At 40.0% G+C, this 23,684-nt stretch overlaps 1 protein-coding gene across 5 annotated transcripts in view; it reads left to right on the forward strand.

Annotated features, from left to right (window-relative positions):
- Window positions 1-23,684, forward strand: part of LPAR1 (lysophosphatidic acid receptor 1) — a 133,059-nt gene that overhangs the window by 12,441 nt on the left and 96,934 nt on the right. Inside the window, exon 1 of one of the 5 annotated variants that reach the window (XM_041763942.1) lies at window positions 11,092-11,179. The exons of the other annotated variants lie outside the window; for them this stretch is intronic. The gene's annotated coding sequence lies outside the window, so the exon portion shown is untranslated. Of the gene's footprint in view, window positions 1-11,091; window positions 11,180-23,684 lie in introns of those variants that run through there. 5 annotated transcript variants of the gene reach the window in all.

Genomic DNA, 23,684 nt, shown 5'->3' on the forward strand with positions numbered 1-23,684 from the left:
TAAATTACATAATGTCTTTAAGCCTACAGATTTCTTTTTTTTTTTTAAAGGTTTTATTTATTCATGAGAAGCACACAGAGAGAGGCAGAGACATAGGCAGAGGGAGAAACAGGCTCCCCATGGGGAGCCCGATGTGGGACTTGATCCCAGGACCCCGGGATCACTGCCCTGAGCCTAAGGCAGAGGCTCCACCACTGAGCCACACCCAGGCATTCCACGCCTACAGATTTCTATTTGTAAAAGAACAATACACACACACACACACACACACACACACAAATCCTGAATTGATGGTATAAAAATGCTTGATGCTCTGAATGTGTTAGCTTTTACTATTTTCATTGTTAGGTTCAGTCATGTGAAATCGTTGGTAGTTGACTGCTCTTGACCTCCAAAGTGGCAGGTTTTGTATGCTTCCAATCTAATATTATGCTTCCTGCCTTTCTTTTTGCTTTCTGTGTATGATTTGTTTCAGTCCACTAGTATTTTGAAATGACCAAGTCTAGTTTTCAGTTTTACAAGTGATGGCCTCTGTTTTCCAGAGGCAAAATCCTGGATTTCTTTGGTTCTCAGAATCAAAGAACTAAATTACTTTTGATCCCACTCCTCTGCACATCCAGGAATTTACTATGCCTTAATTATTCTTGTCCTCTTTCCCCGCCTCAATTTCCATTATACATTTAATACATAGATTTATATGTTTTACCTCCTAAATTGTCAAAGCATAGACGTCAGATTTTTGTCTTCTATTTGCAATAAAACCTGCCAGTATATTTTGTATGTGTCTGTTTTGACCCTAATTAGCTCTGGGGGCCTAGAGGCCCCTTGCTTTAGCGGGCTTGGAAGAGGTCTCCCGTGTAGTCGGGTCATATTTATCCGGACAATGGCATCTTCTGCATTCCTGAGTTAGACTCAGGATTTTTCCTACATTCATCAGAGCATGAGTCTTGTTGAAGTTCAAAAGGGGCAGTGTGCATCTTTCAGATTTATGTGGTCCAAGAATGTACTGCTTATCCATCTTTCAAAGAGTGTGGTGGAAATAACGGCTTGATTTTGGCTTTTTCCCCTCTAGTACCGTTGCTGATTTTTGCCATTTTGTATGCCTCCTTGAGCATTTTAATGGAAAGTTGGGAGGAGGTGTATTCGGACGTCTGCCTTAGTGGCTTCCAACTTTTTTTTTCTTTGACCATGCCCCAAGGTTAGCAATGGTTGTATACGTGAAGAAAACAAGTTTCATGTAGCTTAATTATAAATAGTAAACTATAATACTTTTTGTTCCTATATTTTCTATTATGTTTATTTTCATTAAAAAGTGCTCATAATAACTAAGAAATTTTGAAAACAGTACTTTGGTCTCTTGCTGTTGTGTGTGGAGTTAGGGCCATTCACTATTCAACGTGTCTTTATTATGTGCAATACCACATCCTGGTAGCTGGGAATAGACTAGTGCATAAAGCAGTTGTTATCACTGGAGGCATGAAACATGGGATCTAGTGGAAAGCAGGATGTTGACCGAATGATCACTCAAACATATACTTGTAAAATATGATGAGTACTAGAAGGGTGGAAAAAAACCCAGGGAGTTTCAAAAGAGGTAAAATGGGGAGCCTTATCTGACTTAGGAGTGAATCAGGATTTCCCTGGGAAAGTGACATTTGACTAGATCTGCAGAATGAGACGGGGTTAACTCTACAAGGCCGAGGTGGGTTGTGTACACATGGGACTATAGAGTCACGGAAGAATTGAGTAACAAGCAAAATAGAGGACTAGAAATGAATGGCGGATGGAAGGTGAGCCTTTTGGTCTGATGAGTTGGCAATTTTTTTTGTGGTACTTAGTGGGCCTTCCTATTTGTGACTTTTTTTTTCTCCCACTTGACGAAATTCAAGTAGGAATAGAAAGGATATTTTTGGGAAATAGGTGTAGGTATATGTTGAAGCAGTTAATTATAGCAATTTTTGTGCATTGCTAAAAATAACTAGTACTTACTAAAGGCTTGCTCTGTGTTAGGAACTGTACAAAATTCTGCATGGATAGCTAGATATAGTTTCGGTTGGATTAAAAAAATACTCATATAGTGTTTTACTAAGTTATTAACTATGCATAATTCGGAAGAAAGGAAAAACTGAAATTAAGTCTTGGTAAGTGAAGACCAGGTGAGTAGGTGAGTGTTTCATAGCTTCTCAGTGTTGTTATTTTTTTTTTAAACTTATTTTGCCATACTAAGATTTTAGGGTTCTCCCCTCGCCTTTTTTTTTAAGCTGTGTGAAGAATTTTTAAAAAATATTTTAAATTGGAAATTCATAAAATAAGTTTGTAACTAAATGAGACAGATGGGAGATCAGGAGTCAAGTGCCAGTTTTGCCACTGCTGCCTGTGGGGACCTGTCAGCCTACCCACACTTTCCAGGCCTTTAGGTCCTTGTTTTAAAATAGAGGGCTTGGTCAGACTGAGAAAGACACATACCATCTGATTTCACTCAGAAGCAGAGTCTAAATAACAAAGGAACAGACAAAAGCGGAATTGGACCTATAAACACAGAGAAGGATCTGATGGTTGCCAGAGAGAAGGAGGTGGAGGGATGGGTAAACTGAGTAAAGGCTTCCAGTTATGAAATGAAGATGTCACGGGAATAAAAGGCACAGCCGAGGGAATACAGTCAATGATACTGTGATAGCACTGTATGGTGCCAGGTGGTAGTGACCCTGGCAAGCAGAGTGTCACCTAGAGAGAAATTGAATCACTCTGTTGTACTGAAACTGATGTAGCTTTGTCTGCTGTACTGGAGTAAAAAAAAAAAAAAAATTAAAAATCAAGGACTTGGAATCAGTTTGCACTAATCATTACTGTATTCAGTGACTCTACAGTTTTTATTTTCAACTTTGCTCTGGCTGTTGAATGTTCAAAGAAATGATGACCCCATGCCATTGAGACAATTTTGTCTGACAGGCTCCAGCCAAATGCAGGAGACTCCAGGTATTTACGTCCTTGTGTGTATTGTAAGGCTCTGTGGATGACACAGCTAATGCTTCTCTTGGTAACAGGGACTTTCCTGAGCAGATCCTTACAGCTTTACCATCCTGGCTTGCAGTTTGCCCAACCTTGAAATTAAATTTGTTTTTTTTTTTTTAAACCTGTGAGAGTCCACGAAGATGAAAAAACCATTACCTTTGTATTTTCCGAGTATTTGCTTTGGGGGAAATGTACAGTATCTAAGTTATATGTAATCCACATTTTATAAAAACCCATTTAACAGTGAGCGATGTTATTTCAAAGAGATTTAAAGGACTAAGGAATCACATGGAGGACTAATTCAGTTTTAATGACTGTTCCAAGTTTAAGGAATATTTGATAAAGAATGGGTCTTATGTGGAACAGATGGAAAGGACTTGACAACTCCATTTTTCTTACACGAGTATTAAATCAATTGATTAAAGGACTTTTTTATATTGGTAATTTCAAAATAATTTTAAGTCGCTATTTCACTTAGTGCTTTATTTCACTTGTTCTTATTTTTGAGTAAGATATACTTAAGGGAAAAAAAGATGCATGCTTTTTCTGTTGGAGCTTTCTCTTGATTTCTCATTTATAATAAATATTTATTCAGGACATTCAGGTAGCTGTGGGTATTTTACTTTGTGTGTTTTGATGCTGACTCATCAGCTCATATTCCTTTATTTGCTGTTGAATTATCTTCTCCTTAAGCCGACACCATATGGAAACCTGGCCAGGACCTCAGGGCTCCTGATCTGGGACAAGGCAGAGGCAGGTCGTACAGTTGGTGTTTGGGATCCAGGTTGGGCCTAAGTTCAGGCAGGTCAGAGACACAGGTATTGCTTCAGGCTAGTACTAGACATAAGTGAATCAGAAGGGTGGGAGTATGGGATTAGATTAAGTTCAAGGCAGACAAAGCCAGGAAGAGGCACAGGGTGTTCTCATGCACTGCCTAATGTTCTAAGGAAAGGCATTCTGGATAGCTCTAGGAGAGAGGTTGTGTAGACAAAAAGCTAAAGCTCCCTGGAGGAATTTTATCTTCAGAGTTAGGAGCATCACTTGAACATCTCTGCTTGTTTGAGGGAATGCCAACCCTCAAGCAGGGCTTTGTCACCATGACCTTGGGAAATGCAGTCTTGGCAACTCTTTAAGCATTTGGCCACCTCAAAGTGGAGGACCACAAACCACAAATTCTTATCTGATTCAGGGATTAGGGACATCATTGAATACCTTCTCTAGGAGCAAGAATTAGCTCAGGTTTCGTGTCTAAATATGTTATTCCTGTAACAGTTACTGTAAGACATACTTAACATTCCATTAATTTTGAGAAAAAAGTTTTAAGCGTGTCCATTGCTGTGATGACAGAGGTTAGTGGACTATTTGGGGCTGATTCTGATTGAGGGAGAAAGCACCGACCTAATCATTTACTTACCAAGGTCCTTTCCTTTTTTGTCCCATTTTATTTTTTTATTTTTTAGATTTATGGTCTTTTTTTTTTTTTTTTAGTATTTATGTTTTTTTAAAATTTTATTTATTTATTCTGAGAGACCCAGAGAGAGAGGCAGAGACACAGGCAGAGGGAGAAGCAGGCTCCCTGTGGGGAGCCTGATGTGGGACTCGATCCCGGATCTCCTGGATCACGACCTGAGCCGAAGGCGACGCTCAACCGTCCCATTTTAATGGTGGAATAACTCAGCTAATAAAAATCTTTCAATGAATATATCTTAAAGTATTTACAACTTTTCAACTCCTTTAAAAAATGTTTTTAATGTAAAAACACTGATTTGAATATTCTTTAAAATGCTTAAAAATTTTCTGAAACCAGACATTATGAAACCATTGCATTATGGCAATATTTAAATAAACAAACCCACTCATGTTTGCAGTTCCCTAATGTAGTATATTTTTCATTTAATCATGTTAATTTTATGGCCTATTTCCACTGTGGTCTATTTTATGGTCTACTTCTACCTAGAGTTAACAAACGTGTTTTTGTTTCTACTGACCATTTTCTTTTTTAAAAAAATTAATTTTTAAAATTCAAGTAAACATACAGTGTTATATTAGTTTCAGGTGTACGATATAATGATTCAACCTTTTTCTGCATGACTTAGTGCTTATCACAATAAGTGGACTCTTAATCCCCCTCACCTGTTTGACCCATTGCAAACCCCCCCCCCCCCCCCGCCCCCCAACTCAGGCAACCACCAATTCTCTATATTTAAGAGTCTGGTTTTGTCTTTTTCTTTTTGTATTTAAAATTCCATATATGAGATGAGTGAAATCATGGGGTATTTGTCTCTGACTTATTTCACTTAGCATTATACCCTCTAGATCGATGCATGTTGTTGAAAACGCCAAGATTTCATTCTTTTTAAAAATTTTTTTGTAACTGAGTGATATTCTATGTGTGTGTATGTGTGTATATATACACCACATCTTTATTCATCTATGTATGGACACGTGGGTTGCTTCCATATTGTGACTGTTGTAAAAAAATGCAATAAACATAGGGATGCATATATCTTTTTGAATTTGTATTTTTGTTTCCTTTGGGTAAATACCCAGTATAATTGCTAGATCATATGGTAGTTCTATTTTTAATTTTTTGAGGAACGTCAAATTGTTTTCCACAGTGGCTGTACAAATTTGCATCCCCAGCAACAGTGCATGGGGGTTCCTTTTTCTCCAGAGTCTTCTAACAGTTATTTCTTGTGTTCTTAATTTTAGCTATTTGGACAGATGTGATTATTTCATTATACTTTTGATTTGCATTTCCCTGGATGAAGAGTGACGTTACGCATCTTTCATGTGTCTGTTGGCCATCTTTATTCTTTGGGAAAATATCTAATCATATCTTCTGCCTATTTTTAAGTTGAATTACTTTTTTTTTTTTTTTTTGGTGTTGAGTTGTATAAGTTCTTTATATAGTTTGGATACTAACCCTTTATCAGATACGTCATTTGTGAATATCTTCCTCATTCAATAGACTGTTTTGTTGATTATTTCCTTTGCTGTGCAGAAGCTTTTGTATTTTGATGAAGTCCCAAGAGTTTAACTTTGCTTTTGTTTCCCTTGCCTCAGGAGACCTCTCTAGAAAAATGTTTCTATGACTGATGTTGAAGAGCTTACTGCCCATGTTTCCTTCTAGGAATTTCATGGTTTCAGGTTTCAATTTAGGTCTTTATTTTGAGTTTATTTTATATATGCTGTAAAAAAAAAAAAGTGATCCAGTTGCCTTCTTTTGCATGTAGCTGTCTAGTTTTCCCAATACCATTTGTCGATGAGACCATCTTTTCCTCATTGTACATTCTTGTCTCCTTTGTCATAAACTCATTGACATTTGAGCATAGGTTGATTTCTGGGCTCTCTGTTTTGTTATTTTGATCTATGTGTCTACTTGTGTGCCTCTACTGATGGTTTTCTATTTACTGTTAGATGTGGCAATGTAGTCTGAGTCATTATATTTTTAATATCCATAGTAGTCCATTTGGATTAAGTTGTTAAACTGCTGTTCATTTGACCATTGTCCTATTTTTGGACATTTAGTTTTCTCATTTCTTTGCTATTTTAAAAGAACACTGCTCCCAATAGCTTCTTACTTAATTTTCTGAGACTAATAAAGAGCGGGATCAGAGAGTAATATTATATGACTTCCAAGTATATTAAAAATGGCTTTCTAAAAAAAAACTTTTAAAATTACACAAGTAATATGTGTTTATTGTAGAAATCAAAAGTATACAGGAAAAAACTAGCTACAGTTACCACCTGGAGATCCAATTGTCAACTTTTTATGAGATATTACCTTCTAATGTCTTCACATATTTTATAGGGTCAAAATCTTATTGGGTATAATGAATATCCTGTCCTTTGTCATAATAGTATATCATAATTAGAAGTGACCTTAATTCCAGCAGTAGCTCTACCTCTCACTTCAGTGAACACCTTTTGTGTGTACGGCTCTTTCTGCATTTCAGATTGTTTTTGGAGATTTTATTTCTTTTTTCGGAGAGAGATCAAGCACATGCACAGGGGAGAGGGGCACAGGAAGAGGGAAAGAAGTAGGCTCCTTGCTGAGTGCAGAGCCCCACAGGGGGTTCATCTCAAGACCTTGAGATCAGACCTGAGCATAAACCAAGAGTCAGAGGCTTGACCGACTATGACACCTGGGCACCCCTCAGATGATTTCTTTAGGTTCCTACTTACAGAATTTGCTGCCTCAAAAAGTAGGGATGATTTTTACGACTAGTGATGAGAAATTATTAAATCAATTTCCAAAACAATGATAACACCTCACACTACTAATCAGCTGAATTTCAAAAAAAATTTGGAAGATTGAAATTTGTATAGGTGTATAGAACTTGGAAAATGATTAGAGCAATGAGCTTTACTAATCGGTCCTGGATGATGCTGAGTGGAACTGATCTGACCTCACTGGTGGATATGTTTCTCTCCTTTGTGGTAGTATTTTTCACTGCCTCACAGTTTTGTATTCTAACAGAGAACATCTTCCTGAGGTTTTCCTTTGTCCTGGACTCTTTGAACACACAGATTTTAGTATGCCATAAAATATTTTGGTTTTAACTCCATTCACTCTATCAACTGATTGTGGAATATTCCTGGTTAGTAGGCTTCTACAAAAGAATTGGTTAACTACTAGCAGATGGAACAAATATTCTAAAAATGGATAGCAAATAATGAAAAATTATGTAATATTTATAACCATACTTACTTAACTGTGATTTCCTGAAACTGGTCTCCATAATGCCTTCTAGATGCTATTGGTATTAAGGATGGGGTGGGGGAGGGCACCTTTATTCTTCTGGGGAAACGAAGTGACCTTCCTTAAGAAGAGAGTGGTTTACCATTTCATCCATAATTAGAAGTAATCACATATGATGTAACTACATTTGACAATAAATGATTGCTTATTTGACTCTGGAGATACAAAATGAGTCTAAGAGGGAGGTCTTGTCTTTAAGAAACTGACAAACTGTAGAGGTGGGGACTCACTGAAAATAGTGCATTGGTTACTTGTGCATTTTCCTCCTGAAGGAAAAGAAATGTAATAAGCACAAGAAGGAAATGTGGAGAGAAAAAGAGAGTTTGAATTTAACCAAAGACCAAGACAGGGCACCCACCTGAGGATCCCAAGCGTGTATTATGGAAAGGACCACACATTCCACTGTTCTTCCCAGTAATTGACACCAAGAGGGGACACAATTCACTCTATGAGCCAGATGGCTGTGGGGACAAGGACTAAAGAGAGGGTACAGCTCTTCATGGTGCTGGGAGGAGAACAGATTTCATCTGTGGTTCTTGAAACATTAGATATGTTAGTATAATTAACAGTGTCTCCAAGCACAATTTTTAAAATGAATAGAACCGTGGGGTTAAAAAAAATAATGTTACTCAGTATGGGTCAAGGGCAAAATGCCAAAGCTTATCTCAGGAAAGCAATTCTATGGGCATCAAAGAAAGATCGTTCAGACAAGTGGCTCTTTGCTGGCATGGCTCTGTCCAAGGATAGACCTTCCACATTGCTTGTGGAATGAAGGGCGTGGTACCTTTCGAGATACTGCCTGTGAATGTTACTTCTCACAAAGTCTTTTTGGTAAAAATTGAGCCAAGTGAGCTCAACTCAACACTGAGTCCTTTCCTTGTAACCAGTGAAGTGCGTATCCATGTGCCTTCAGTGTCAGTCCCGTTGAGGGTAGTGCAAACATGAGTCAGTCTGTGAACTACAGCTAGTCAGGCTATGAGAATACCCACAGGCGTGTTCTGTAGCTTTTTTCACCTCAAGAAGTAGAGGGAAGAGCAATGAAGGCCCTGCCATTGTGTGCCTCTGGCTAGATGAACTTGGCTCCATAGGCATTTTATTTAAGCGCAGGGTTTTATTTAACGATAAGACAGCCATGGCAGTATGGTTGGTTCTAGCACAAGCATGGTTTTTCTGTATCATGCGAATTTAAGACGTGTTTCCACTAGATACTTCATTGATTTATGATGTCTGGTCGGTCCTGTGGGTATTTGTGACAGTGACACCTGCCGAAGTATGGTCACAGTGTAATGTGAAGTAAGTCTGATATCAGAGGCAGCACAGAACAGGGAGTAATTAACCTGGGTGGGGAGGAGGTTCATAAAAGTTTTCACTGAGTGATTCTGAGGCTAAGACTGGAAGGATGGCATAGGTGTTCGCTAGGCATAGAGTTTGGACAAGAGAGGCTATTCTCCTCCTTGAGCCAAGTGAATGAGTACGGACGGTTAGTTGCATGGATCAGCATTATGTGTTAGGGAAGTTCCAGGTGGATCCAAAGTGAGGGAGCTCAAGGAGCAAGACAAGTTATGGCCAAAGCAGGAAGTAACTGGAAGGCACTATGTATGCTGTTGTCCAGGAGGTAAGACTGGAGGGAATAGAGAACTGTGGGAAGGCTTGAAAAACGGAATTGGCATGGTAACATTCTCATCAGGAAGATGATTCTCCACACAGCAAAGAGAAATGGTAAGTGGAAGTGACTGGAATATCCAAAGGGGGGGATAATGAGGCCCTGAAATAAGGCAGTAGCCGTGGATTTAGAGGGAAGGAGGCAGAGGTGAAAGATATTTAGGAGGATGAGGAGTAATAATGGAATCACCAAACATTCACCAAGACGGAGAAGTTGGAGAGAATAAGGTAGGCAGGGGGAGGTGTATGAGTTTGCCAAGGCTGCCATAACAAAATACCACAGCCTGGGCGGCTTGAACAATGGAAATTTTTCTCATAATTGTGGAGGCTAGAAGTCCAAGATCAAGGTGTTGGAGGGTTGGTTTCTTCTGAGGCCCCTCTTCTTGCCTGTAGCTGGTCCTCTCCCTGTATCTTCACATCTTTCCTCTGTGTGTGCAGGTCTGTGTCCAAATTTCTTTTTCTTGTAAGGACACTGGTCATATCGCATGAGGGCCCACCCTGAGGACCTCATTTTGACTTCACTAGCTCTTTAAAGGACTGTATGCCCAAAGAAGGCAGATTTTGAAGGCCTTCTTTGAAGGGTTGGGACTTCAATGTATGAATCTTTGGGGGACATGGTTCAGCCCATAACAGGACAGCTACCTGGGGACTCTAGTGAGCATCCAGGCTTGAAAGGAGTGGTCTAGGCTGTGTGTGGTGGTTGAGCCAGAGAAGACAGGTGAAAAAAAAAATGGCCCAGATTATTCAAGTGATGGACAGTAGGGGTGAGCAGGAGGGGTAGCGCGGCACCTAGAGGTTCTTGCCCCATGCCTACTGATGTTTCCTTGATGGATGTGAAAGTTATGGAGCTTCCTTGAAAGGATTATACGCTTAGAAGAAATGCCCCGAGCAATGGAAGAGAGCAGTGATGGCATTAAGGGCTGCCATTGTGGGCTCTGCTGAGATGAGGCTACAAGGATGAGCAGTGGCCTCTTCATCTTGTCCTTGAGTTTTCTCCACGGGACCCCCGGAGGCTGTGTGAATGGGAGCAGAACAGGCAGTTTGGAGTTTGCTCAGAATTGGTGTGTTAAGGTGAAAAAGGAGCCTGGGTGGGAACATATGGGTGTGTGGAGAGCTCAGGGGTGGACTTTGTGGCATTTTGATTGGCCAAGGCCGGGGAGCCAGGGAGATGGAGGCATGGGGAGCCGGGCGACCTGATATCCAGGGGCAGATATGTTGTATGTGGGTGACAACAGCCGTATGGATTCCAGTTCCAGTTGGAAAGGGGGATTTTGAAGTGGCACAGGGCGATTCTGGTTAATGAGGGGGCTAAGCAGAGAGGTCAGACTTTTGAATACGTTGCACTTGTTCTGATAATGATTTACTTGATGACTGGGTTGTCTGGAGGAGGGACTAGAGGTTAGAGGGATTTACTAGAGTAACCTTTAAGGTCCCTTCCAGCCCTCGTGATTTAACAGATGTCGTTTTTTGAGTCACCGTCTGTTTTTTTTCTTTTTTCTTTGTCACTTTGGAATTGGAGCAATCTAGACGGCAACTGTATGACAATTCCATCTTTTATTGATCCCCTTGTAATTGTAAATGTTTGACAGATTATGGGATCCATTAATGCTTGGTTCGTAGAGTTCACACAGGGTGAAGGAGTATGCTGGTCGGAAAGTGTCTCCACCAAACTGCTGGCTTTGGAGGCCTATCATGGGCAATTACAACAGGAAGAGAGGAGTTACTGAAATTCTTTTTAAGGTAACATTAATTGGATTCATCTTTGACCACAGGGTAAGGGTCATCGTTACTACATTTACCATTTTGGGTTTGGAATTTAGCCCCCTTTCTTGTGGATTTGTTGGTCCTGGGCATTCTCAGATTTAGTTTTGTGGTAGGATGTTTTGTCTGCAGTTTGCATCTGTATTTGGCAAGAGAACGAAGTGTCGTTTTAAAAACTAGGAACCAAAGCAACAGGGAATTGTATGGGCCCAGTTTGTGTTCAGTGTTAGGATTTCTTCTTGATATCTGAGGAAATCACTCTGATGCTCATCCCTGCGTATAAAAGAGTGACTCTTGGGTTTTTGTTCTTGTTGTAGCAAATATAGACTCTGATCCTGAGTTTGCTTACCTGGGGAAGAATGTGTTCTAAAACCCATAAAACTTAGTTTGAATACAAGAGAACTTGATGAAGTTCTATGAGTGAAACAGCAGAACCTTCACAAAGCGACGGGCTGAATCCAGCCGGTGGGTCCTGTTCAGCTGTAGGAATTCTCCTCTGTCGCCTGGGATTTCCTTCCTTCTCTCCTCTTTTTGGCAGATTCCTCCACGATGAACAGTTTCTCAGCTTTTTACCACTTACCTCCAAGGAGCCGGCGTGAATAATTGCTTTAGGCTATTTCCCCAAATTTAGCTCCCTCTAATACTCGATCCCTCTCCTCCTCCTGCTACATCCCAGATACTGTTCTCCTTTTTAGGGACAAGCTTGGACTGGAACCAAAAGATGTGATTACTATTATTGGTTCTAATCCCAGTTGAGCCATCAATTGAAATCCAAGTTCGATGGTACTGGTCATCGCATTTCTGCCTTGGTGGACTGCCAGGAGCTGGAGGGAGAGGGCAAGGGAGATTTGTGTGTGGTAAAGGAACAACAATTTAGCCATCAAGAGGTGAGGCACTGGTGCTCACCTGTTACTTTGCATCACAGTTGCCGGAGAGCATATTTAAAATGCAAGGTCCCAGGTTCTGATTGATGCAATTTGGGAAGGATCCAGGGCTTAGCATTTTTAAGCATCTCTTTGAGAAACCGTGGATTTCAGAACTTGAATTTTTGTAATTCTCAGTTTCATTGTCGTAGTATGTTCTGAAGCTGGGCCTGTTTGAAATGGCTTTTACACCGAATCGTAAACTCTTTCATTGCAGGGTGTTCTCTACACACCTCATATTTGAAAATTAACATGCATGCAAATGAGAGGTTGGTTCCACAGTATTTTCGCTTGGGCAGAACCATCCGGCAAGGATACTCTACTGTCGGTTGTTTTAGGTGCCACTCTTTGAGAATAGTAGCTGTGTTCTGAGTGGAGGGTGGAAAGTTCTCTGAAGGATGTGAGAAATGAAGAAAGAAATGGGTGACCTGACGGCTACCTTCATCTGCCTACTATACCTTCAAGTGTTTGAAGGATGCGATTCTATTTAATTACAGAAGAGCAGTTGGGCCCCGTGGTTGGGCTTCTAAGTCAGTATGACTTGAACTACATCTGAGAATTTCTAGTGAGTAATCTGCTTGAGGACTTCATGGCTGGCCTTGGGAGGTGGTGAGCTTCCCATCATTGGAAGTTTTCAAGCAGCTACTGGCGAATGTAGACAAGATTAAAGCATTGGTTAAGAGGTAGAACTAGACTAGAAATTTCCTTCCATTTGGGAGATGCTATTAATTTTATGAACAGCACCGTTAAGTTTTAGGACCCTATACAAGAATCCAAGCTAAAGGCTAGGTAAACTATAGTTGGTCAACTGAGTATACACACACACACTTATGTGCACTGATGATAAATGCCAGGCTAGTTTGGGGTTGCCTTTGAAGTTTATTATTTGCAGGTGTAGAAGCTCTTAGTTTTCGCTTGTAATGTTTCTGGAAGCAAAGTGCTCTCTTGAACTGTCTTTGATGATTTGATGTTTATACATCAGGTCTGCTGTGAATTTGGAAAGCATTGCAGAATCACTCCTTTAGAGATCAGAGGAAGACTAGAATAAGTTAAAAGTTTTGTTCTGAGACTTTGTATTCTTGTTCTTTGGCTAGGGATCTGCTTGTAGAAAGGGGAGTCATGAAATTTTGTGTGAACTCAACTAGACAACGCAAGGTTTTCCTGTCATTAGCTAATAATAATGCATATTTAGAGTCTCATGAAAGTATGTTGCCTGTGGCCTGAATTTTTATTCTTGAATAAATTAGAGATTAAAATCTGGTTTCTAGTTCGAGGATACTAGATACCAACACACGAATCATATATCTGATGTGGATTTTGATGTCATTAAAGGGAAATGGCAGCCGCCACGCATTATTAGCTTTGCCCCTTTTCTTGGTTTCATTGGTCTTTTCTCTTTCTGTTGAAAGGCCCTAGTAAATGTTGACTTTCCCCCTCTAAGTGCCAATAATTCTAAATTTTAATGTGTTTTAAGATAGGTGGTTTTAGTTCCTGTCTTATTTTCCTGGTTCTCTTGTTTCCACTGCTCTGATTCCCAAGACTCAAAATTGGGGCCAGATGTGTGTCAACATTGAGAAACCCTGACTAGCCCTCTTGTTCTCTCCCTCCCCAGATATTAATGCAAGAAGGAAACTGCACCACCAGGGACGGCCACTGCTAGCATTCTCTTATTTCTGCCTGCTATCCTCCTGCAGATTGCTTATGGGATCTGCATTTATTTTTGTTGTGTGCTTTAAAATTTTAACAGTTAAAGGGAACGCTTTCCCATAACATCATGAGTCTCTGAAAACATTGTATGTAGATATGTGGGTATGTCCTGTATTTGTTCTGAATTTTGATGACTTTAGAATGAGATTTTCTTGCACAAAGTTCTACCCATAATTCTAAGACCAACTGACCTATGTATCCATATGAATATGTTAATCTTTTCTGATTTTTGAAACAAATGAAAATGTGAACAATATTAACAATAAATAACAAATGAAAACTTGTAAAATATAAAAATTATAGGTCATGTAGTAACTTAGGATATATAGTAAAGCCACTGTTAGTGTTTTTTTTTTTAATTAATTTTTATTGGTGTTCAATTTACCAACATACAGAAAAACACCCAGTGCTCATCCCGTCAAGTGTCCACCTCAGTGCCCGTCACCCATTCCCCTCCAACACCAGCCCTCCTCCCCCCTTCCACCACCCCTAGTTCGTTTCCCCGAGTTAGGAGTCTTTATGTTCTGTCTCCCTTCCTGATATTTCCCAACATTTCTTCTCCCTTCCTTTATATTCCCTTTCACTATTATTTCCGAAATGAATGAGAACATACACTGCTTGTCCTTGTTTTAAAATACGAACTCTTTCATTCTGTATTCATACAATTTGTTTGATCATGGGTTAGAAACTATAGATAAAAATCCTTCAAATGCTTACAAACTAGAAATATTAGCTGTTATTAGCTGTTAACATTTTGATATGTGTCTTCATATACTCAGATATGTTCAGCATTATTTTAAAAAGTTTTAGTAACTTTTCTTATTTTAAAAGTGATACATATACAATTCAGAATCACTGGAAAAGATTAAAAAGCATAAATCAAAAATTGACAGAAATTTTTCCACTTAAAAATAAGCATATACTAACCATTTTAAAAACCAGTTTTTTTCAGGTATGTACACGTCTGTAAACCCACACTTCTTAGGAAATAAAAATGGAGCATAATATACTGCCTTTTTTTTTTTCACTTAGGAACATATCAAACATTTTTTAAAAATTTTATTTGTTTGAAAAAGCAAGCGAGCACATGGGCAGGGGGCAGGGGCAAAGGGAGAGGGAGAAGCAGACTCTTTACAGAGCATGGAGTCCTTGTTCCATATTGAAACTTGTGATCCCAGGACCCTGAGACCATGACCTGAGCCTAAGGCAGATGCTTAACTGACTGAGCCACCCACTCGGAAATAGAATTGGAAATAGAATTGGCATAATGTGGAATTGGTAGTGTAGATATTTATGCAGACAGTGGTAACTCCAAATTCATGATGAAAAAAGCAGGTGAGTGTGTTAAGGAAGAAGGAATGAGCTAAGGGATGTGTTGAAGAAGGTTAAGTATCATGCTTAACCATCATAGGGTCATCTTTCTACCAATTTGTATATGTATTTTTTCTTTATCTTCCTAGTGACCACTGGGAATGTGTGGGATTGACCAGGAAGACTCTTGTATTGTCAAGGGTTTGCAGTGATTTGAAAAAGCTGAGAAGATTCTGTTACCAGCACTTTGTTTCTTGTGTGGTGCGGCTTTTTGTGTGTTGTGGGTGCTCAATAAACATTTGTTGCATGAATGAATGAATAAGGGAGATTCCTGGTTAGGAAATATAGTTGTGTTTAAATACTTTGCACTTTGGGGTAGATCAGTTCTTTATTCTTTGTTTCTCGTGGCCATGTCCTCATTCATTTTTCCTCTTGTTACTCAACAAGGCTTTATTGGGGACTATCTGTCAGGAACACTGGGCATTAGTATAAAAAGATAATTATGGTGCTGACTTTGTCCTCAGGCAGCACAAAGTCCAGCAGCTGTGTCATAAATAGAGTTTACTGTGATGAATGTTATCTCTTGTGTGCAAGGTGCAGAGATGATGGCATATATGAGGGCACACGAACTTGGTGGTGGTGGTGGTGTGTGTGCTTATGACTAAGAAGGAGACTCCTGAGACTTGGTAATGAAAGATAAAGAGGAGTTTACTTTGTGGAAAGGTTGTGAAAGAAGGTATTTTAAGCCATGAGAATAGACAAGAAAAGGCTTAAAATAATATGGTTTAATGTTTTAGGAACTTCAAGTAATTTGGTTGATAAGTAATGGAAGACTTGGTCATGCATGAGGAAGAGGCCAGATTATGGGAGGTCTTGTGCAGTATGTAGATGAATCTTTTGTCTCCTCCCTCCCAATTCTTAACAAGTGAAAAGATTTCTACAGTTTTTTTCCCCCAGATAGATCACTATGGCAGGTTAAGTTGGAGAGGGATAGAGAAGTGCAATAAGATTAGTGATAGAGATTCTTACAATTGTCCTGGGGAGATGACCTGAACTAAGTAGTGACTGACGCTAGAGGAGAGAGAATGGATTAGAATCTATTGGAAAGTATTGCTAACAGGATTTAGTGGCATGCTCAAGGTAGGAAAATAATAAGTTGGATTTGGGATTTTTAAAATTGGAGGTCTTTAAATTATTGATGGGTCAGTTGGAGTGTGGGAGAATATTCTGGAATGGGATGCATATTGAAGAAGCATCAGCTGCAGATGTCTGTGAGATCCATTCAGTATGAATAAGCTGGCCTAGGAAGAGTGAGCAAAAGGAGAACAGAAAAGGACTGAACAAAGAACTCAGGGGTACACCAATATTTCCAGATGAGTAGAGGAAGAGGGTCTTGCCAAGATGCGTGAGAAAGATCTGTCAGAAAGTTGGTTAAGAATCAAGGGAGCATGATGTCGCGAGTAGGGCTAATTTAGAAGGACAGTGGTTAACAATGTAAAACGCCACTGAAGGGTCAAGTAAGATAAGGACAGAGAAATGTCCTTACTTAGAGGAAAGCGGTCTTTTCTCACAATTTTGAGAACAGAAGCCATGGTGCATCATATAAGGATGCAAAAGCGATGAACACACAGTTACTTCAATATTCTTGGCCTTAGGGTGGTGGAGGGGACTGGGTGGGGGAGAGGAAGAAGTAGTCATTAGGGTTAAGGGAGTATTGCTCTGTTTTCTTTTAAAAATAGGAATTATAGGATGTTTTCACTCTGAGGGCTGGGGATGGTGAAGAGAACAAAGCTGAAGGTACAGAAGAGAGAAAAGAATGAAACAAACTTTAGTTCAAAACTAGATATGGCCAGTTGAGGACTAGGACGGATGGGGGGAAATGTCTTGCAAAATCAGCGTTGGCCAAAATTGGTGACTCTTTCTATCATGGGAAGGTGGAGGTTTTCAAGGCAGAGGCTTTACAAATGTTTATGGGCACGAAGAGCTACGTTTACTGGGTGTATGACAGAGCCTTGATGATGTCTTCATGGAACGATGAGTTGGCCGTTTCCTCCTAGGTCTGACTTGTTGGGACAAACTTTATTGGAGTCATTAATGGGACTTTGACGCTGCTAATGATATAAGAACGCTGTGTAAAACCAATAGTTGGCACAATGTTCAAAGGTACATGTAAATAGATTGGTACTTTTGAATTATTGCTTAGCCTAAATGCTGGTTTCCGTTACATTCTTATTTCTGTGAGCCAGGAGGACCTGAAGGTACAGTTAGAGGTGTTGGGGGATAGTGAAGATCTGTGGCTCCAGCATCTTGCCTTCACTCCCGTAAAGACTGGTTTAGTTTTCATACTCCGTCTCACAGATGGATGCCTTCAGCTGGTTGGTACTCTTGGGAAGGAAGGAGGCTCCTGATCCTACCACGTTGCATGGACACCTGGGCAACTCTGCTCATTCCATAATTGCTGTCACCATTTTTGAGTCTCTGAATCCCAAATAATAGTTCACCTTACTCCATCCCCACAAAACAGAAGGAACTTTTTCTTCCCAGTGGGAAAACTCTTTGAGGCATTCTCAGAAGTGCCTGCACATTCAAAGGCACTTACAACTAAGCAATTTTTATTTTGCTTAGTTTTTAAAAAAAGATTTTATTTATTCCTGAGAGACACAGATGGAGAGGCAGAGACACAGGCAGAGGGAGAAGCAGGCTCCGTGCAGGGAGCCCGATGTGGAACTCAATCCCAGGACCCCAGATCACACTCTGTTGAGGCAGATGCTCAACAACTGAGCCATTCCGGCATCCTCTAAGCAAATTTTATATTAGGTTTCCCCAGAGGATGAGTTCTAGAATGATTTGCGTGCCATCCTCCTTTTTGCACTTAGGCCAGCCTTTCTCTGAAGTACTTGAGATGTGAATGTGTACCTGTGAACTCTCTTCTACCTTAGAGTAATCTGGCTTGCCCACTAAGCTCTAGAGATTGGGGCAGCCATAGTCTGTCCTTCTCTGTTTGAGAATGAATCTCCCTGAGGGCAAGTGATGCGGAGCATTTTCTCATGTGCTTGTTGGCCATGTCTATGTCTTCTTTGGTGAAATTTCTGTTCAAGTCTTTTGCCCATTTCATGATTGGATTGTTTGTTTCTTTACTGTTGAATTTAATAAGTTCTTTATAGATCTTGGATACCAGCCCTTTATCTGATAGGTCATTTGCAAATATCTTCTCCCATTCTGTAGGTTGTCTTTTAGTTTTGTTGACTGTTTATTTTGCTGTGTAGAAGCTTTTTATCTTGATGAAGTCCCAGTAGTTCATTTTTGCTTTTGTTTCCCTTGCCTTCATAGATGTATCTTGCAAGAAGTTGCTGTGGCCAAGTTCAAAAAGGGTGTTGCCTGTGTTCTCCTCTAGGATTTTGATGGAATCTTGTCTCATATTTAGATCTTTCATCCATTTTGAGTTTATCTTTGTGTATGGTGAAAGAGAATGGTCCAGTTTCATTCTGCACGTGGCTGTCCAATTTTCCCAGCACCCTTTATTGAAGAGACTGTCCTTTTCCAGTGGATAGTCTTTCCTGCTTTGTCAAATATTAGTTGACCATAGAGTTGAGGGCCCATTTCTGGGTTCTCTGTTCTGTTCCATTGATCTATGTGTCTGTTTTTGTGCCAGTACCACACTGTCTTGATGATCACAGCTTTGTAGTACAACTTGAAATCTGACATTGTGATGCCCTGGCTCTGGTTTTCTTTTTCAATATTCCCCTGGCTATTCGGGGTCTTTCCTGATTCCACACAAATCTTAAGATGATTTGTTCCGACTCTCTGAAGAAAGTCCATGGTATTTTGATAGGGATTGCATTGAATGTGTAAATTGCCCTGGGTAGCATTGACATTTTCACAATATTAATTCTTCCAATCCAGGAGCATGGAATATTTTTCCACTCTTTGTGTCTTCCTCACTTTCTTTCAGAAGTGTTCTGTAGTTTTTATGGTATAGGTTTATCTCTTTATCTCTTTGGTTAGGTTTATTCCTAGGTATCTTATGCTTTTCGGGTGCAATTGTAAATGGGATTGACTCCTTAATTTCTCTTTCTTCAGTCTCATTGTTAGTGTCTAGAAGTGCCACTGATTTATGGGCATTGATTTTGTATTCTGCTACACTGCTGAATTGCTGTAGGAGTTCTAGCAATCCTGGGGTGGAGTCTTTTGGTTTTTCTATGTACAGTATCATATCATCTGTGAAGAGAGAGAGTTTGGTGAAAATTAACAAGATAGGAAACAACAAATGTTGGAGAGGATGTGGAGAAAGGGGAACCCTCTTGCACTGTTGGTGGGAATGTGAACTGGTACAGCCACTTTAGAAAATTTTGTGGAGGTTCCTCAACGAGTTAAAAATAGAACTACCCTACGACCTAGCAATTGCACTAATGGGGATTTACCCCAAAGATACAGATGCAATGAAACGCCGGGACACCTGCGCCCCGATGTGTCTAGCAGCAATGTCCACAATAGCCAAACTGTGGGAGGAGCTTCGGTGTCCATCGAAAGATGAATGGATAAAGAAGATGTGGTCTATGTATGCAATGGATATTACTCAGCCATTAGAATCAGCGAATACCCACTATTTGCTTCAATGTGGATGGAACTGGAGGGTATTATGCTGAGTGCAGTAAGTCAATCGGAGAAGGACAAACATTAAATGGTTTCACTCATACGGGGAATATAAAAAATAGTGAAAGGGATTAAAGGGGAAAGGAGAGAAAATGAGTGGGAAATATCAGAGAGGATGACAGAACATGAGAGATTCCTAACTCTGGGAAACAAACAAGGGGTAGTGGAAGGGGAGGTGGGCGGGGGGATGGGGTGACTGGTGACAGGTGCTGAGGGGGGCACTTGACGGGATGAGCACTGGGTGTTATACTATATGTTGGCAAATCGAACTCCAATAAAAAATACACAAATTATAGACATGAAAAACAAAAGAAAAAAAAAAGAATGAATCTCTGTGGTTTAAATACTTTTCTATTGATTCCATGAGACCTAGGGATTCTACTTACAAATGGGCTCCCAATGACCTCCTTGGATTTCCAGAGTTTCTGATCTAGGTGTGCAAATCAGTGTAACCAACACTCCAATATTTTAAAGAGAACTCAGCCACTCCTCATACTTTAGACTTTGGGTGGATGCACCTTTCTAGAGCCTGGCCCTCATATTCCTCTTTCCTGCCTGTTTGAGTTGTGTAGTTTGTTCAGTTTGTTCAGTTAGCCTTGGCAGGAAAAATCCTATCTGTATTTATGTCTTTAGATCCTCTGGTTTATTTAACTTTAATTAGGGATAAGAGAATGCCCATTTAGTTGGCTCTCAAAAGCTGATGGATATTGATTTGCATTTATCCTCACTCTTCTCCCATTGTTAGTTGACACTGTGTGACACTTTTCTCCATTTTAAAAGATAAGTTCTTTCTGAAATATGTTCTGGTTTTGTTTGATTAACTTTGACACACAATGAATACTGCCTGATAAATTAAGCTTATTTATTTTGCCTAAAAATAGCTACAATACACACTCTAGTATTACAGTGGTTTACTGTTTCGTGTGCAGACTGAGGTGGCTTAGAAGTAAGTTCAAAAATTGATTTCTCAAGGGAATTTTACAAGGACAGCATACTAGAAGAATATGAATGAATGTGTAATTTGAATCCCATTCCTTTTAAGGGATTTACTTAGGGCAGCTCAGTGTTTCCACCTATTTGACTTTAATGCAGGAAAAATTAGGAAACACAACAGAAATAGTTAATTATGAGCTTATTATCACTAACTGTCTTTAATGTGTACTTTGTTCTAGCTAGATTTCATTCTGACTGCAAAATGAGAGAACTCTCTGGACACTACATTTTTGTAGAAGGTAATAATCCTATTTCACTTTTTTAAAAAAAGATTTTATTTATTTATTCATGAGAGACATATAGAGAAGCAGAGACACAAGCAGAGGGAGAAGCAGGCTCCATGCAGGGAGCCCGATATGGGACTCGATCCCAGGACCAGGATCACGACCTGAGCCAAAGGCAGACGCTCAACCGCTGAGCCACCCAGGCATCCCATCCTACTTCACTTTTAATTAAAAAGTGACAAAGTTACTTTTCTCTACTTCACAGTTTTGGTGGACAGCGTCCCAGCACTGTCCAATAGAAGTTTTTCGCAGTGATGGAGATGTTCTGTTTTTGCACTATCCACATATGACTATGACTGTCATCTTGGACAGCTCAGGCCCTGACTTTGGACTTAAAACCATCCCCTGTTACTAGCTGTATAGCTCCACTGGTTTCAGCAGGCTTTTTCTTTTGGGCAGGCCCAGCTCCACAGTGAGTGGTACAGTGCTTGTTGGGGTTCCAGCCTTGCCTCTCCCACTTTAGCACGTGTTCTTGTGTGGTGAGCAAATGGTGCCATTGGCAAGGATGATTCCCCCCAGCACCACTGACTGCTGACATGGGATAAAACCCTGGCCCTGTGCTTCAAAGAAGTCTCCCCACTCAAAGTGGGGCCTATTGTATCGCAAGTCACAAATCAATACTAAGGGACTCAGGTGTAGTGATAGACAAGTGTTAGAATTCTTTCTGTACCCAGATCTCTTTAGAATAGACTTGTCTTGTGTTCCTTCATGTTCAGGAGGCCCTGAGCTGCCAGTGTGTGTGTGTGGTTTTTTTTTTTTTTTATCATGCTTACTGACTCATGAAAAAAAGTTCCTTGCACAGAATCGAGAGTGATGGGAAAAAGGGGCTGAATAGTGGATTGCTACCTGGTTGTTTCAGAAGGCAGAGCTGTGCAGTACAGGGCTATTCCCTGCTATTCTCTTTGGTACCCACTTTTATTCTGGAAGAGGAGGTAGAGTGGAGGAAGTCTGAACCTTCTCCGTTTTAGTTGTTCTTTTTCAGCAAAGCATTCATGAGACATTGCTTTTAACTCTGCTCCACCTTCACTGTACTTCATAGACAATCTACTGTACTTAATACATATGACTGCCAGGTTTTTTTTTTAAAGTTATTAATGGCAGGCTGTTATTCTTGGTTTCAAGCCATGTTGAGGTTTTTGCTTGTCTTTATGTGTGTTTTAACAGGAAATTGGGTGGAGACCTATCAAGGAATTGGGGCTGATGTCATCTTTATTCAGAAGTCAGGTTATGACCATTTGCGTGATTTATTGATTTAAACCAAAGCTTTTGATCCTAATGAAATGGTTCTTCAGTTGAACTGACTGATCTCAAAGATTTCAGACTTTAGTATTTAAGAGGGTGGATACAGCCTCCCTGAGAATCTGTAGTATATAGGAATTATCGATAGATGAATCAAATTCCATTTCCAAGTGGTCTAAAGCCTATCCCTCTGCCTTCCTTTGAATTTATGATTAATAGCCTAAACCTTTATATGAACCAGCTATTTCCTTTACAGTGATATGATCTTATCCTCATGACCAGGAAATGAATTTAAGAAGCCTCAGACCTGTTGGCTGATCCTTTTCTTAAAAGAGAGCTTGCTCTTGACTTTATCTGTATGAAAGCTGTTGCTTTTGGCAGACACGTTTCACCATTCAGATGGACAGCATTAAATCTCTTCATTCCATAGGTCAATTCATATAATGGTGTGGCAGGTACATTTCTCAGCTCTCTTATTCTTGGGGAGGCACACTGCGATTGAGTCCAATTCAAAAAATAATGCTCTTGGCAGTCTTACTAAGTATGTTTTGTTCATGTCCAGGACTTATAAATGGCAGCACCTGCCCTCAAATCTTTTCATCACTCATCCGTGAGTTTCAATTGGTCCTTATTGACTAATTCTAACCCTCCTTCCTAAGAAAAATTCTGGAAATCCTTATAATTGAATAGGTAAGATTGCCTTCAATTTGGATTACAATATAATATATTTCTGTTTTTTAAAGAAAAGACCAAATTTGCTTTTTATGTGCCATTATCAAAAAAAGCACATGAGACTGGTTTTTATTCAATAGTCTTGCACAATTAACACTTAGACACTTACCAGGGGCTGCAGTCCTGAGTTACCTACTTTCTAGTTGTATCAAAGGCCATTTGAGGTAACTGATGGATTAAAAGAACAGTCTAGTGAGCGGTTCTCAAAGTATAGTCCCTGGTGCAGCCCCACCAGTATCACTTGAGAACTTGTTACTAAGGGCAAAATGTCAGCCCATTGCAGACCTACTGAATCAGAATCTCCATAGGCGTCAGTCAGCCTTCTGGTGTTTGAACAAACCCTCCAATGACATCTGGGTATTGTAGGCTGTAGTTTGAGAACCACTAGTCCAATGCACTAGTTAACACATCTGGCTTTCAACCTCGGTTCACTTGGGGGCACTCATTAAAATACAGATTCTTGGGGCATCTGGGTGGTTCAGTGGTTGAGCATCTGCCTTTGGCTCAGGTCATGATCCTGGGGTCCTGGGATCGAGTCCTGTATCAGACTCCTTGCAGGGAGCCTGCTTCTCCCTCTGCCTCTCTCCATGTGTGTCTCATGAATAAATAAATAAAATCTTAAAAAAAAAATACAGATTCTTG

This window comes from Vulpes lagopus, chromosome 7 (genome assembly GCF_018345385.1).
Source record: "Vulpes lagopus strain Blue_001 chromosome 7, ASM1834538v1, whole genome shotgun sequence".
Classification (NCBI taxonomy): domain Eukaryota; kingdom Metazoa; phylum Chordata; class Mammalia; order Carnivora; family Canidae; genus Vulpes; species Vulpes lagopus.